The sequence below is a fragment of the Cyprinus carpio genome, chromosome B13 (genome assembly GCF_018340385.1).
Source record: "Cyprinus carpio isolate SPL01 chromosome B13, ASM1834038v1, whole genome shotgun sequence".
Classification (NCBI taxonomy): Eukaryota; Metazoa; Chordata; class Actinopteri; order Cypriniformes; family Cyprinidae; genus Cyprinus; species Cyprinus carpio.
Window position 1 is genome coordinate 11,839,959 of NC_056609.1, and position 12,721 is coordinate 11,852,679.

At 36.6% G+C, this 12,721-nt stretch overlaps 1 protein-coding gene across 2 annotated transcripts in view; it reads right to left on the reverse strand.

Moving 5' to 3' along the window:
- The window catches only part of LOC109100560 (leucine zipper putative tumor suppressor 2 homolog), a 59,338-nt gene extending 47,022 nt beyond the window's left edge, over positions 1 to 12,316 (reverse strand). For both annotated transcript variants that reach the window (XM_042736555.1, XM_042736556.1), the window contains exon 1: positions 11,958 to 12,316. The gene's annotated coding sequence lies outside the window, so the exon portion shown is untranslated. The remainder of the gene's footprint in view (positions 1 to 11,957) is intronic.
- Between the last annotated feature and the right edge of the window lie 405 nt (positions 12,317 to 12,721).

Genomic DNA, 12,721 nt, shown 5'->3' on the forward strand with positions numbered 1-12,721 from the left:
ATATTAGGATCATGAATTAATAAAATGAAGTAAATACATAAAAATAGACAATAAATAAATAAATCGGTGATACTTTATTATAAGGACCAAGTCTCATGATTAACTAGTTGCTTATTAGCATGCCTATTATTAACATATTGGCTGTTTATTAATACTTATAAAGCACATATTCAGCATGACCATATTCTACATCCCTAATCCTACCCAATACTTGAACTTAACTAACTTACTTATTATTAATAAGTAGCAAATTAGGAGTTTATTGAGGGAAAAATGCTGACTGTCTTAAAAGGAGTGATGTAGTTGTAGTGCTCTTTGTGCATGTGAGAGAGCTAGAGTCCGTATGGAGATCTGATGGGGTCTGATAGGATAGACCGGCCAGCCCCACAGCAGGATACTCTATAAATACCCCATCACTACCTCTTTCTCTTCTCCCCTCTCTCATTTTAGCTCATCAAACATGAAAAGAAGGCAGATGCATTAATAGACCAAAAGGGACTGTGCAAATTAAGCATAAATAAACCCCAAAATCATTATTTAGATATTCTGCTCCAGACGGCCATGCGTGAGGAGAGGCTCTGGGGGGAGTTACGTAACTCACTCTAATCCTTTTTTTCTATGCAGCACAAAAACAGAAGAAACGGCTTCACCATTAAAACAGTCAGCACAGCTTCTATCCATCTCAAATTACTGCTTCTCGGAAACTGCATTTATAACAGTGTGATTAATACAGATAAAATGTTAATGACTGGCAGCCTAATATTTTATAGACAAACAAAACTGCTTCAATATTTTCCCTCAAATTTGTGACAATATGAGTCTTATTTTCCACATAAATCATGAGGAATCAGAAATACTCCTGACATGAGATTAAAATGTCAAGCAAATGAGCTGATCTCAGTACTGCGATATTGAAATCCTGCACGTACTTTGGTTCTGTAGGGAAATGCTGAGTCACCAAATAAACTGAAGTCCTCTCAAATCAATACTGACACACAAAACTTCAGTATCCTGCACTAATTTGTCAGCAGTACACATAGTGGCCTGTAGTGGCCGGTGAACACCAACCACACTCCGGCTGGCTGGTCTCCCAGATGTGCCGTCCTGGTTTTGTTCACCTCTCCGTGCTGCTGCCTCAATGACAAGCAATGTGAGGCCCAATTAAACCTGCCTTATTTTCTCATACTCTCCTCCGAGAGCATCAAACAGGTTAAAGTTCTCACATTCAGGACAGACTCCTGCTTTAGGCATCTGATCTGCATGAAGAGGGGGTCATACTACATGACAAAGGTCAAACAAATTATCCCTTTGATTATGATTAGGTTCTAAAAACCAATTTTGCAATGAATGCTGACCACTGGATGGGATAAATGCAGAGCACAAATTCCAAGTATGGGTCACCATACTTGGCCACATATCAATTCACTTTCACTTTCATTTAAGTATTTGCCACTTTGAAAAGTTCATAGTCATCCTAAAAGAAATGAATATGAATACAATGGTTTAATCCAAGTCTTCTAAAAAAAACTTGATAGATTTATATGAAGAACACGTATTATCTCAACTTTTGTGGCCTTTTGTTTATTAGGCGTCGCTACCAAAGTGAGAAAGAAAATGCCTTGCAAGTTGCATTTATCTGCTCAATGTGATCATGACATTGATAAATAGTCGCAGTGCAACACTAAAGTTTTAGCTGAGCATTGAGAAAATTAAGTGTCTCAAAATATTTATGTATGTTATCCATCTCTGCCTTTTTATTAAAGTAGACTCCTAATTCTTTATACGCGGGCCACAGGAAATCCATTACTGCTCTCTTAGGACAAATGATATGTGAAGAACAGTCCCACAAAATACTGCTGAATGTGAAATAAGGCTTAAAACTGAATTTACTACAATTGTCTTATTCAGATAATAGCTTACAGGTGCTGTTTTCAAATAGTAGATACATTATTACTTTTATTCAGCAAGGACAGTGTAAATTAATCAAAAGTGACAGTGAAGACATTTATAATGTGACAAAAAAATTCAGCTTTGCCATCACAGGAATAAATTACATATATGTATGAATGTATAAACTTTAAATTGTAATTATATTTCACAATATTACTGTTATACTGTATTTTTGATTAAAAAAACAGCCTTGGTAAGAATAAGAGATTTTAAAAGCATTTAAAAGTTTCTAATGACTCCAAATGTTGAATAATAGTGTATGTTTGTATGTATGCTGAGTACTAAATGAGAGACTGTTTGGCTCAAACAAATACACACACATTACTGACTCCTCCATTAACAGAGCAGACCTGTCGCTAAAAATAAGTTAAGAAGACAGAGTGCCAAACAGAATGAGTCAACCATACATTTAAATCAAAAAGTATTCAGTGGAAATATGTCTGCCCCCATCATAGCTTTATACAGCTCGTCTCAGCCGTGAATTCAGAAACTCCTGGAAATGTCAGGACAAGCTGGCTGTAGTGACATAAATCAGAATTATGGGTTGTGAGTAAAGGTTTAGTGTTTGTGTTATTGAGGAGAGGGGTGATAAAATTACTGTGGGGCTTGAACTGAACCCCAGAGCTCACAGACAGAGCCGCGAAAACAACAGCAGCCAAAGAGACCGTTCCTCATCGACTGGCTCCAGAGAAGGGGTGGTGGAGAGAGAGCCAGAGGGTGGACACCACACCACAGAGAGAGAAAAAACAACTATTTCTCTTCATTTTCCAACTGTCTGCAATTATGGTAAAATGTGAATAATCTGCACAGCGGTAACATTCATACAGGCAATTTATGGTACACCCCTGTTTTCTTTTCATTTTGGAATGGGAAAAGACATGAGAGAGGGGGATGAGAGTCAGCTGATGGAGTGGGCTGAAGAGGGAACAACACCACAGGCGATCTGGCAGAGTCATTCACTAAACTCTATCCACATGGAGCTCACAGCAACCCCACTTCCCACAATTACACTAAGTGCAAACTTTCACAAATGCGCATACACATAAATACTTTATATGTGACCCAGGACCCCGAAACTGTCATTTTTTTTTTTTTTTTTTTTTTTTTATAATAAAATAGATTGAGATTTATACATTATCTGAAAGCTGAATAAATAGGTTTTGCATTGGTGTATAGTTTGTTAGGATAGGATAATAATTGGCCGACATACAACTATTTGAACATCTGGAATCTGAGGGTGCAAAAAATCTAAATATTGAGAAAATTGCCTTTAAAGTTGTCTAAACGAAGTCCGTAGCAATGCATATTACTAATCAAAAATTAAGTTTTGATATATTTACAGTAGGAAATTTACAAAATATCTTCATGGAACATGATCTTTACTTAATATCCTAATGATTTTTGGCATAAAAGAAAAAATTATCATTTTGACCCATACAATGTATTTTTGGCTATTGCTACAAATATACCCCTGCTACTTAAGACTGGTTTTGTGATCCAGGTTTACATATGGTGATGCTGTTAATGTTGATTTGAACTAATCTGTTCAGGAATCTTTACCTCTGGAAAAGGCATCCTATGAACCATATTGTCCTGAATGTGTTATTTTTAGGATTTAAGATTTCAAAGAAGTAAAGTTGCAAGTTACCAAGCCATAGGCCAAACTTTAAGTTAGCATCAACCGGTTTCCTTGATAAAAAAGCCAATAGGACTCTTCCATTGGCTTTTTGAGAAATGCTCAAAATAAGTTCTGTGACCAACAAAAGTTTTATTCTTACTTGTTTTGTTCATCATGATAATCTTCACAAATGAACATAATATTAAGAATAAATGCAAACCACAGAAGCAAAAAAGCTAAAGAACTACACCATATTTGCATGACTTCCATCACTAAGCTTCTGACAACTTTTTCAATTTTTGTATAAAATCTACAAGGTGGAAAGTCTGAGATATAATAGTTTGCAAGAGCATGAGTACAAACACAAAGAGACTGTAAAAGCTGACTATTAAGTAGATGAGTTTTCCTGTTTAACATTATTTTTTAACATGTTGAACATTAATTTTTGGAGCTTGTGTTAACCACAGACTTTGTTTCAGGCATTTAAACAATAACTCACTCAAAAAATCCATTGATTTTGGAAAAATGGAACTTGCAGTTAAAAAAGCTCTAACTGATTTCTTTGTTTTATTGCAGCAATCTACTGCAAGCACAGAAACACTGCCAAAAAATGAAAGTTTTGTCAGCATCTACTCACCAATATTCAATATTCATAATGTCAATGTCGGGTTTGTAAGAAAACTACATTAGGAAATAATTTAGAAATATGGAGAAGGGGATTAGAGCTAATGCTTCTGTTAACCAGCCAAGCCATTATAAAAAGACGAATTTTGGCCAATTAATCAGTTTGGCCAAAAAATTCATTACTGAAAATGAATTTATTTAGTAGTTGAGCAACAGAGGCTAAATAACATGCATATATGAATTTATAAAGTGATAGCAATTACAGAGTATGATGCATGCTAATGTAAATGTACAGCTCCATCCATATTCATATGTCAGCCTGCAGAATCTCATATACTCTAATTCCACTTAAAAATGGAAGAACCAGCGAATCAAGATGTCTGGGGATTCAGGCTTTATTTGTGTGCCAGTTTAGTATTTCCCAGATAAGTCTTTATTTCTACACACAATGCCTCAGTGCAAGCCAATGGAATGTCAGAAAAATGTGTACTTCATTTAGTGGCCTCTCGGCATTCAGTTCTGCTCTTAAACATCCTGCCAAATGCTTGCTCCATTGGTCAACACATTCCAGGCTGAATACTGGCCTGTATGGATGCTACCCGCTCACTGTCATAATGGATAGCACTGAAATAGTACTGTGTCTTCTGGACCATCTCTTGACACTCTGACCTCATCCCATTACCTTCACAGATGCCTCTCAACATGGGACAGCAGAGAGGTTAACAAGGCCATTGAGAGAGGTCAACAACCTTGCTGCAGTCACTCCAGGTTTTTGGAGATTAAGTGTGAACATGGTGCACTACAAAGCTGCAACTTCCAGACTCAGGTCTCTATATTCTAGACGGCTAATGAGCCTGTCTGATGGCCTGCATGTGGGATGGGGGTGTTCAAGGACACAAAATGAGAGCTGTTTAGATTGCTGTGCTAGGCTGTGTGGATGGTAATCCCCTCACAAGACGGGGCAATCAAAGCCTACATGGCTCTTTAGACATGCCTGCGAGACTGCCGTCATGGTTCAGCATGACTGGACTGAGCATAAGCCCCCTGGTTTATGCAGCCTGCTGCGTCAAAGACAGAGAGACAGAATTTCAAACTATAGATCTGCAATCTTTTAACCAGAGGTTCTCATGCAGCCATCAATTACACAAGCGACAAATTCCACTAAAGATTGATTTCTGGATTATCTTACATAGCTGGTTAAAACCTTCAGAGGGGACGTCAATATAGGATTTCATCAGCTCTATAATTGAATTGCTATCTACATGGCATTTCTCCTTTACGGAATCTCATGAACTTTATGTGAACTTTATGTTCAAAAGAGCCAATTTGCACAATGGTTTTTATGAAAAAGAGCCTTGGTAACACTATAGATTAAGGAGAAGTTCCCACTATTAACAAGTTTCTTATTAGCATGCTAATTTCTAGTATATTGGCTGTTTATACTTATAAAGCACATATTAATTCCTTATTCTGCATGACCATATTTTAGATCCCTTGATCCTATCCCAAACCTAAACTTAACAACTACCTAACTATTAATAAATTAGGAGTTTATAGAGCAAAAAGTCAGTTATTGAGAATTGGTCCCCAAACTAAAGTGTGACCAGAGCCTTTAATTTAATAATTTTTATACCATTTTCAAAACAATTTATGATAATGGCAAAAAAAAAAAAAAAAAAAAAAAAATCTATATAAGAAAAATTTAAAGACTTTGTTCTATATCAGTCTTTTAAAAACAAAGAAAAACACTGAATGAGTTCAAAGACAAATAAATAAACAAATGAATATAGAATTAATTAATAGAATAGAATAAATAGAATTACATTTTGATCTAATTTCTTCTATATGTATTTATTGTATTTATTAATTCATTTATTTGTTTATAAATATGTTTATTTAAAAACATGTTTCAATCACATACTACAATTAATTTTAATTTATTTTTAAACAAATTAAAGAGAGAATATTATAGAGAACACAAAAATTAGCGTCACATTACTGATTCACCCATCAAATCAGTTTTACTACAGTTTTATTAATGAACTCTTTTAAGCAGAAGTACTACAGAGACAGAGAAACTATCTACGAAATATCTGTGACTAACAAATTTAATGTGACAACTGTGGATCAATTTTGACTACAAATGAGAACTAAAATGCTGACAATTACATTTAAACCTCATCCCATCCCTGTTGGATTGGTCTTGTGTGAGGTCTGTAGACTGGATGTGGGTGTTGACCACACACATACAAGTGAGGCATTAAAGGGCCGCTCTGTATAAATGGTGATGACATACTGGTTAAACAGCTTCAGTGACTCCAAGCATAAATCTGAATCTCCTAAAACAGACTGCAAACTTGGCATTCCTCTACCATTGTCCGCTCTTGAACTAATGTTTACACACTTAATTACAGATCAGAGGTTAAAATGCAGGCAAGGTCAGCAGCTGTAAAGCAGGAAACTCTGGCATGTTGCACAGTTTGCTTGTTTGTAGTCAGTGGGAGATGCACTGGAAAAGCCAGCAGCACAGCAGAAAGAGGTGAGTGTCAGAGCAAGCCTCAGGCAGAGCGAGCGGCTTGTCTCCTATTATAACTCACATCCCCATGGGACGCACTGTGCAGTGGAAACAGTTGTGAGCCGAGGACCCCTGCGTTGCATCAGCTTGGAGACAGAGATGGACAGAAAGAGCTGCGTGCTTTACATCTCTTGCAGGCCAAAGATCATAAATCAGGGAGCGTACAAAAAGGACAGTGTTTTCATAATGTTTCTTTCTCAGTGTGGGGGAGTGCAGATTTGCGGAGCCCTTGGACAGGGCAGATTCCTGGCTAATAGAAAGCAGTCCAAGAACGAGACGTGAGATTCAGAGTGCACTTCCCTCAGAATATATCGGAGGCCAAAATATTATTCTTTGATAACTGGGAATAACTTTGATAACTGGGAATTTTTTTTTATTATAATTAATGTTGATAATGAAATTACAGCCATTAAGTTGTCTTGTTCACTAATAACAGGCATTAATTGGGTCTCATTCACTAATAATTTATATGCACAGAAAAAGGTTTTGCATAATTCGGAACAAATGCATATGCATATGCATATATGCAACTTGTTCTAAAGTTAATTAAGCTGGATTATTCTAAATGAGCGATCAAGTGCCTAAGGTTAGTAATTTGCATAAAACACATATAAAACATCTTATGTTCATCTTCACAGTGTGTGAGTTTCACTTATTCCCAATTTTTTTTTTTCTTTTTTTTTTTTTTTTTTGCTGTTGTTGTAAATTTTGAATCAATTTTAGTATGACAGTTATTTGGTTCTCATGATTTGTTTGTGAAAATGTTCACAGATTTCATGAACAAATTCATAAATTTCATGCACAAAAAGTGCATATGAATGAGACTCATTGTCCTTTTTTGTATATCCTTTTTATGTAAATAAGCCTCTTTATAGCTTCTATGTAGACATTCAATTTGAAACAGTTGAAACACAAAAAGTACAATTATTACTTCATTTAACTTCCACAAAAACCTGCTGATTATTGGATCATTATTGGCCCTAAAATTGCATCGCATCCCTCAGGTGTTCAATATTTATCATCTATGATAATATCATAATTGTGGTTTTGACAAAATGGAACCTGACATTAAAACAATTAAAACATTTTTTTATTGTATTTCAACATTCAAAATATTATTTTTAAAACATTAATCACATTATTGCATTGCAATTATTGTAATTATTTAACTGTATTTTCAGGGTAAATACATCTAAATACATGTGTAAATAAATCAAAATGCTGCTTTAGATGCAGTTTCTGTGTCACTTTTGCTGTGCAAAAATAATTTTTTTTGATAAATGAATTTATTTATTAAATGTACAAATTTGACATGAGACATCTAATAAGTTTTGAAAAAAGCCCTTTAACCTCATAATGCAAATTGCCAAAGTACACCACACACATCATTGTACACATCACTGGGAATCACAACTTGCTGCTCCAAAGACCTCCACAAGAAGTGGATGGGCATCTTTGTGGGAGGAGCTTACAGCCTATCACTATAACTTTGCTGACTTCACTCTCTGAGGTCAGTCGTGAGGCTTGGGTTTGCTTGTCCTCAACATCACAGCTGTAAGCATTACACTGACATCTTGACTATATAGATTTAGCAGAATAATGGCTCCTCACAGTTCTCATTATCACAACATTCAAGCACTGCGTTTGATTCATTTATTCTGTGAAATTCTTCCTGAACTAAAATTACCCAGTGCTTTGTGATAGATTGAGATTGAGGGGGTCCAATCGACAGCCACAGAGAGGCCTGTAATCGAGCTGAGTGATGCAGATTGTTCTGTTCCAATTTGTAAATCCGTCAAGAAACTTAATCCATGTGATATATTAGCAGAAAGTGAATGACAAAACCAAGAAAACAGTGTGGTGCACATTGATTTTCTCTCAGGAATATTAATGGATGGCTTCTACCCCCAACATGATACAGATCAACTGCTTCCATACACACACAGAGCCATAAATAAATACACACATATATGCATATCTCAGCAAATCATCCTCAAGAGCGCTAGATCTACTGTCAGGACCCCAATCATGTAAAAATGCCATTATTCTTTTAAAATTCAGACAGAAAAGTCTTGGTGAATTTAATAAATGGCTACGTTAGAGCCACTCCAGCAACTAAATCAAAGATTTACGGTATTCTCTGTGTCAGCGCTGAACTTTTCCCACACCGACCATATCACAGATAACCTCATAAATTTGGTGCCCTAGAATGTCGGTATACTGACATGCACTTCCAATCAAGACAAAAATGGTAGGCAAGTTCACAAAGCAACGCCTGCCAAAAGCCATCCAACACCCTATGAAATTACAAACTCTGTCTTCATTCATGCAGCAGATGCCAAATTCATTCTGAAACAGACGCTTTGTTCATTTTATCAGTCTCTATATTCATCAATCCAACACTAAAGACTTTCACATGCCTGGTTCAGTAAGGCTGCCACTGCAGTTGGTTAAAAGTTATATGAGCTACATGGAATGTATGTCACATGACCTAGTGATCACTGAGCACTTACTTCTGATTCCTATTTCCCACACACTGTTAGCAACAGCTGGGCTTTCATAGTGTGACCAGCCTTCCAGCACACTGACTTGCCTTTCTTAACTCTATAAACACACTGACAGCTCATGTGAGTGATTCCCTTCGGCTGGACTCATAAAAGCAGTCTGTTGATATTAAACTGCCTGCACTTGTGAAATTATAAAACTGTGTGCAATGCAAGTCCAGGAATATACAGCGTGCAAAACTGTTTCCTCTTGGGAGGAAAACCATTTTTGCAGAGGGATTAAGGACATCTCAAATATTAATAATTTATGTTTATACATTTCATCTTTCTCTTTGGAAATTCTTCAAAAATAACTTTTAAATTGACTCCCAAAGCTATATGTTCTATACTTCAAAGACTCAAGGCCTTGAAATTAAATACAGCTGCCAGGATAATTTGTCAATTCTCATTCATACTGTTATGCAGTATATCAACTGTAAGATGATAAACACACTCAATAAATGGTTTCCTGTACAGAGACTGATTGAAACAACCAGCATGCATTTTCATACAAACACAAGGCATAGAGTGTATATATAAAATATGAAATGTAACTTTCATCCGCCTACTTCTATCCTAAATACTTCCAATGGGATGCCTGAAAGCAGCTGGGTATGGTGGACCATGTGCAGTGCCAGAAATCAGAGTGTCAGTACATAGCCATTGGATTCTCCCAATTTTAAAGATGGCTATAAGTACAAGTAATAGTGGTGCATGAATGCTGCATATCCTGTTTCACATACTGTAGCTTTTAAAGCCCTAAAAAATATAAATAAACATACTGCTAAAACATGCCTCATAATAAGAATGGAATTCCAGAGAGGGGCATTTCTGACAGTGTGAAGAATGTCTTTATAACAGCAGAATTGTATCTAGTCTAATATTTCAACTTCTACTTATGGGAACCACAAGTGGGTTTCTAGAGTCTGGTGATAAGGGACTTTGTGTTTTCAGTTCATAAGATCTTACTTTATGTTGACAGATGAAACAGAACTGTTTTGCTGAATGTGGTGAGCATGCCAGGTAAGTTGGTCAAAGTTAGGCCTGATTCTTTTAAAGAGGAAGAGGAAAAACTTGACTGATGTTCTTCTTGTATTGTGTTTAAGCACTGCAGTGTCTTCAAGCATGACAAACACTTGAATCATTACATTAAAATGTCCGGGTGTTTAATGTATTTTTCTTCACTTTTAAGTGTTCCGATGCAATATGAAAAACAATATGGAGTATTTAACTAATTTACAATTTGACAGTCACTTAAAACACAATTAGCACAACATGTACCATAACTCTTGTCATATAGCACATAAAACAAATGCTGTTTTAAACAACAACAGCTGGCTGAAGAAGGCTGTAGTACTGAAGTAGCATTACAGTAAGTGGGTGAATCACACAAAACATATCTAGAATATCACAGAGAATCAAATCTAACGGAAAATAACAGGAATTCCCAAATAACTCCAGTATTTGCATGTAAATCTAGTAAATAGACTTCTTTTTGGGAGGGAGGGGTGTGGGTTGAAGTGGGGGTGGAGGTGTAAAATGTGACAGATAAAGACCCTTAACCCCAACAAAACCTTTCAAAGCAAACTGTTTTGTGAAACACACACACACTGCACTCATTCTCAGATAACATCGTTAAGGGTAATTGACAAGTCACAATTATAACACAGTACATAACACAGTCAAAGGTGAGATCTGAACCTATTGAGAATGAATCATGGGGATTTGTGAGAATGTGTTAAATACACACAGAGAATGAATACAAAGACTATTCAGACAATGTGTCTCCAGGAGGGACGCTCCATATGCTGTAATTAAAAAAGACACTGGGATGCCATAATTACTTTTGCTGGGATAAATTGGTGTCTGCCTACATTCAACATAATTATGACCTTTGTAAGATAAAGCGCTCAGTCTCTTCACTCTCACAGCCAAACGAACAGCAAAAACAACGTATATAAGCACAAACGAAAGCGAACTAAGATTAACTTTATATTCTAAAAATTAGTAAGAAGATACATTACAGTGTTACTAGTACAAATGTTGTTGGAACACAACATTTTACACATGAGGTCAGGAAATAATAATAATAATAAAATGTAACTTTTCATCTTACTACGATTTTTTACAAATTTTTCACATTAAATTGTAATGAGATGCTATTAATAGTAACAACTGATGTTAACAAAATGTTACCGGTAAACAATATCTGTCATACTAGTATCATTTTAAAAATGGAAAAGGTACTAGTGACAAAAATACAATTCTATTGTCATTGCAACAGTCTCTTGTCACTGTTGGGATAGTGCCTATTAGTAAAGGAACAAGTTGGCTACTACTGGGTACTACTGACTAATGAAAATTCTAGTCAATTTTAACTAATGTAATGAAAAAGTACCAGCATCTAGTTAAACGTTAGTAGTTAGGTTATTAAAATACGCATACTGTCACTGTACTGTAGGATTAATTACTAGTAAATAAAAATAAAAAATAAAAATACTACAGTAACAAAATAGCTAGTTATTTGTAAGCAAAGCATGTAAAACGACTTTCCATAAACAAAACATCAAAAAACACACATGATTCATCTCTAACGCTTTGGGCTCAAACTAGCACTAAAGTTTTCAAGCAGGTTTCAGTCACTCACCGTTGACTGCGTGAAGAGCGCTTGAGCAAAACCGTGCATAAAGAATCAACGCGTCTGGAGAAAGCGTCCTGGTATTTTCACTGCTTCCAAAGGCTGGTGAAGTTCACGCAGATCTGAGCCGCCCTCTCGCTCTCGCTCTCGCTCTCGCTCTCTCTCTCTCTCTCAAGTAGGACAAACTCCCGTTGCTGAAGGTTAATACGCGCAGCCACCACACATCTCGGCGTCCATCCTCCTGGAAGCGACTGCAGCAAACTGCCTTGAATCTCGCTGCTGAGTGGCGCTGCCCCTCGCTCCGGCTCCGCACTGGACCGCCGCTGGCGACAGAGAGCACCGCTGATCTGGAGCGACAAGCAGCCCGGCTATGGGAGAGTGCCCACGCGCGGGGGCTCGCGACGGCCGACACGCTAAAGTTCAGCAAGCAACTTGAACTCTGTTGTAATTAATGTCGCACCCAAGGTAAACAGGCACTGCAGAGTCTGTTTATTGGACGCGTTTAATGCTGACGCTAGAATATGTCGACTACAAACATTTCCTATTAATAAAAATGAAAAGTCATGATAAAAACAAAATGTAGGCCTAGCGAAGACACCCGGGGAAGTTGTCAGAATTGCTGAATCTCCAGAGCTATACGTTCTGACAAGGTTTTAAAGGGGTCATATGATGCGATTTAAATTTTTCCTTTCTCTTTGGAGTCTTACAAGCTCTTGGTGCAAGAAGATATGTAAATTTGCAAAGACTAAAGTCTCAAATCCAAAGAGATATTC